This window comes from Brassica napus, chromosome C9 (assembly GCF_020379485.1).
Source record: "Brassica napus cultivar Da-Ae chromosome C9, Da-Ae, whole genome shotgun sequence".
In the NCBI taxonomy this organism is placed as follows: Eukaryota; Viridiplantae; Streptophyta; class Magnoliopsida; order Brassicales; family Brassicaceae; genus Brassica; species Brassica napus.
The window spans coordinates 41,950,033-41,954,631 of record NC_063452.1 but is presented as its reverse complement, the minus strand read 5'-3'; the positions used below and the strand labels follow the sequence as shown (position 1 = coordinate 41,954,631).

General features: G+C 32.8%; 1 long non-coding RNA gene across 1 annotated transcript; it reads left to right on the top strand.

Annotated features, from left to right (window-relative positions):
* Positions 1 to 1,484: 1,484 nt before the first annotated feature.
* LOC106417923 lies at positions 1,485 to 4,509 on the top strand. The gene is made up of 4 exons (XR_001283533.3): positions 1,485 to 1,826; positions 1,964 to 2,066; positions 2,163 to 2,270; positions 2,601 to 4,509. It is a non-coding gene; the product is annotated as an uncharacterized LOC106417923 (long non-coding RNA).
* Positions 4,510 to 4,599: the final 90 nt, after the last annotated feature.

Genomic DNA, 4,599 nt, shown 5'->3' with positions numbered 1-4,599 from the left:
CTAACTTTTTTAATATAAGCATCGGTCATGCATGATTGTATATTTTCATGTATTTGTTCTTAATATCAAAATGTTCGGAGCTGAATTTCATAATTCCATCCCATGTTCGAAATTGCGCTAGGCGCGAATCGGGCGGCAACGTCGAGCCTAGCGAGTTTTCAAAAAAGCAGTGATTAATCGGAAATTAATCGGGGAGTAATTTTTAATAATTAATATATATTAATTCATAAATCTATAACATAAAGCTTATATATTATAAATTTATAACATAAAGCTTATACTTCAAAATATATTGAAATTTCTTCTAATACACATCAAGTTCAAAAAACAAAAGCTAATTTCTATACACGGGATACACCAAAAAAATATTGTCTTGATCTTAAGAATATACAAAAAGTTAGTTCTAATCTTCAAAGATCAAGTTATCACCGTGTAGTAGAAAGATGCATTAGAATATCTTCGACAAATAAAATTCTAAACTCAACTCAGTATTTAAAGAAAGATCAGACCACTGATAAATGGCCCAATTATACAGAAACAGAAAGAAAAAAATTTGGGCTTTGTGTTGTTATTATACATAAAATAGATATATGGTCCAATTAGACTAACTCGGATTAAACAATTACACGTCGATTTTCGTATTACGCAGTCAAACGCGGAAATAAATCGTTGACCGCCTAGACCAGCCGAATTGGGTGTTTTCTCTACGGCAAGGTGACGCCTAGCGAGTACTCGGCTGAGTAATCGGCAAATCGGCAAATCGGCCGCGTTTTCGAACACGGATTCCACTAGACTCAAATTACAATAATGTGATATAATATTGTTTCAGCGGTCACTCGAACCGGAGACTAACACGCAAATTTTTTTAGTTAAGCAAACGATTTCTGATTATATACTTTCATGTACAGAACATACATATACACATCTGCTGATTAATGCCATTTCCAGGAAAAAAAAAAAAAAAAAAGAGAAAAACGAACTTGTGTATAATATGAAACTAGTATATGGTAATTATCATTCATGTCTAGAAGCTTATTATTATTTTATATTATTATTATTTTTTGTCTAGGATGATGTATGTTGGCCAACCCTTTTCCTCGGCTGCAAGGTCTATGGGGTTATAACAATGTAAATGGAAGTGAATGCATTTTTGTTTTAATTTCTACAATCTTTTCTTTTATTAAAATTTTGTGTATTTACGTAGATAAAAAATAATATATAAACGTAGAACTTTCTGACAAAAAAAAACGTAGAACTTTAAAAAAATAATAGTAAACTTAGAAGAACGCATGCAGGGGTGTCAAAATGGATCATGACCCATGGGTTGACCCAACCCAAATTGACCCATTAACCCAAGTGAACTGTTTATTTTTGATCTAATTGATTAATGTGTTAACAGGTTAAAAGATTAATAGGTTAATGGGTTAACAAGTTAATGAGTTAACAGGTTAAATAGGTCTATTGGTTTGGGTCAATTCTGACTCATTTAGTTTTTAATTAAGAAAACCCATTTTAATAAAAACATAAAACTTGTGCTTAAAAAAAATGAAAACAGAAAACGTTATCGTCTCTTCCAAACCTATGATTCAATTTCACTAAAGATCTGATTTCATTCAATCATTAGCTTTCTAGGGTTTGATAGAATTGGGGAATCATGAGTTTCTCTAAAATTCTTTGATGTTCGGTGATTAGGGTTTGGGTTTTATTGGGTTGGTCATCTCGTGTCTTCCTTACTCTTGATTCAACTCTGAAGCTCTGAAGCTCTCAATCTCGTCTCTTGTCTCTCACTCTTTCAACCCTTCGAAGCTCTTAAGCTCGATTTTGAGGTATAAATGTTGATGGGTTAATAGAGCTTTGTTGTGTGCGTTTCTGCGTTTGTTGATATCGTTGAGCAGAAGTTTTTTAATTTGCTTTCACCAACACAGCTCTGATACAATATCTCATAACATGATATATTTCTTAGCTTTTGAGTTTGAGAAGAAGCGTGAGCTGCTTAGGAGTAGCACGTCTCAAGCAAGCTACTGAAGAGGATCTTCTCAAGTGGCTCAAGTCGTTGGCGATTTGAGGTATGAATGTTGATGGGTTAATACAGCTTTGTTGATACTTTGTTGTGTGCATTTGTGTTGTCTCTGACTTGGCAGTGATCTTGTATTGAATTTCAGGTTGCTCGATTCAACTCTGAAGCTTTGAAACTCTCAATCGTCTCTTGTCTCTCACTCTCTCAACTGTTTGAAGCTCTGAAGCTCTGAAGCTCTCAATCTCTTTCTCCCGTAATCCATCATCCTCCTCCTTTTGGTTTCAATTGAATAGTTTTGTATAGTTGTCTTTGGTTGATAACTCTAGTTAGCAAGTGTGTGAACATAACTCTAGTTAGCTGAAGATTCTCTTAATAGCTTAAAAGATTGTCACTTGAATGATTTGTGTTGGATCGAGAGCTCATCTTATCTGAAACTTGAAGTGATTCTGCTCTCATTTTCATCTTAACCAATGATTGCTATGGGTTTAGCTTTGTACGGTTGTTACTGACTTACTGGGTTGTCTTTGGTTACATGATAACTCATCATCATATTAATTTTTTGACTTGGTTTCTTTCTTCTCAGGAGGCACGTTCTGTTGGCAGTGATTTTGGATATGGAAAATGAAGAAGAATATCGAGAATCAACAGGTACATTTTCTAATACTGCAAAGAGAAGAAAAACATCGAATATGTGAAAATATTTTAGAGCAGAAAAAGATGAGAATGAGGAAGAGAGAGCATATTGTCTGAAATGCTCAACACTGTAATTATTATTAGAAAGTAAAAACCACTACATAAAATTATTATTTATATACATTTTATTTGTCTCAGCTTGGAGGTGTAAAGAGCCATCTTGCTAGTTGGTAGTTTGGTTCATAAGCTAAGGGAATAACATTAATTAAAACTTTTTTTAATCCTCTTAACTATTTTTCTATTGTTTGTTGTCTTTTTTATTTCCTTTCTATATTGGGAAATTTGATTCAGTAACAAAAAAAATTAACTAAATGTCCATTACAATTCAATGGTTAGGGTATACCTTATACAATATATATTAGTTGCCTTTTTTCTCTATATCTAGGTTTATGTTGTGGTTTTTTTTTCTTTTTTTTTTTACATCATGTTTCTCTTTCAATTTTTTAATAGCTTTTAGTTTGTCTTAAAACAATTATTTAGTTTTCTATTTTGATGTTTTACATTTTTTAAAAAGATATATATTTTTTATAAATTTTATTTATATTACATAAACTGAATTTTAAATCTGTATTATATTATACATTAATTTGCAAATGAGACATTATTTGTTGTTTCTATTATATTTAGTAAATATAAATAGAAATGTAATTTTACAATCGGTCATTCTCTTTATTTCCCTCACACTCACATTTGATTTTGCCATGTTCGAAAATTTGCTAGGCGTTATCCGTGCGCTCGGGTTGGACCTAGCGATTAATGAAAAAATCAGAGATTAATCGAGGATTAATCGCGGATTAGTTTTAGGGCATTTATATGTATGTAAGAGTTATATACTAACTATCTCTACCAATCTCATTTTTTATTCCTAGTCTAGTGGCTTCTCCTTAACCTAAAGTCTCACACGACCCGGGTTCGAGTATCAGAGTGGCCTACTCTTTCATTGTTGTAAGTGCTAGGTTAAATAAATGCAAAATAACGAAAATAACCCCATTTTCAACCTTGCGCTCTGCGATTTTGGTAACTGTTTTTCCTTTTTTCTTTGCTTGCTAATATTATGCGTGTAACAAAAATAGACCAAATCTATCACATCTTTTGCGATTTCGAACTAAAAATTAGCTTTTATTTTTTATCCGATGAAAATCAACCGAATTGGAGTAAAACGCCATGGTGTGCCACTTGGTCATGCTTTTCCGGCGAGTATACAGCTGCCAAAAACGCGTTTTCGAACAGGGGATTTTTGCAACCATTCTATTTGCACATAAAAAATAGAATAGTATTTTATACTTTACTGTTGGCAAAGCTCACTAAGACCCTAACAAGTGTTTCACGTCCACTTAAGCTGAAGGAGAAGGGTGTTTTCCTATGTGCATATATGTCACATCTTATGTTATGGTAATTTACTTAATTTTCCCTAGTAGCTAGTACATTAATTCACCCAAATATTAAATTAATTTGGCATTTTCTTTTACACAAAAAACATTGAAGTCACGCTTCATCAATATCTATGCTCAGGTAAAATTTTGCCAAAATTATACTTTTAGTTTATGACCAAGGGGCTCGATAGAATCCTTGATCAAAAAGTGGAAGTGTTTTTCCAAACTCTTCCAAATAATATTTTTAAAAATGTTTTTTTTTATATCATTGATCCGGTCAGTCTCGCAAGAACGCTTTAGTTCTACGGAGTGAACTGATTATCACACTGTCTGACCCGAATTTGGAATGCCTTCCAACTAATAGTATAGGGTGGACCGATCGTCTATTACAGCCTATCATGTTAATCATTTGGGCTAAAGCCCAAGTCCAAACTGATCAAATAATGATAATTTGGTTTCCAAAAAAATCAAATTTACGTGGAAACATACCAAGGCCCAAGAAATTATCACGGTACC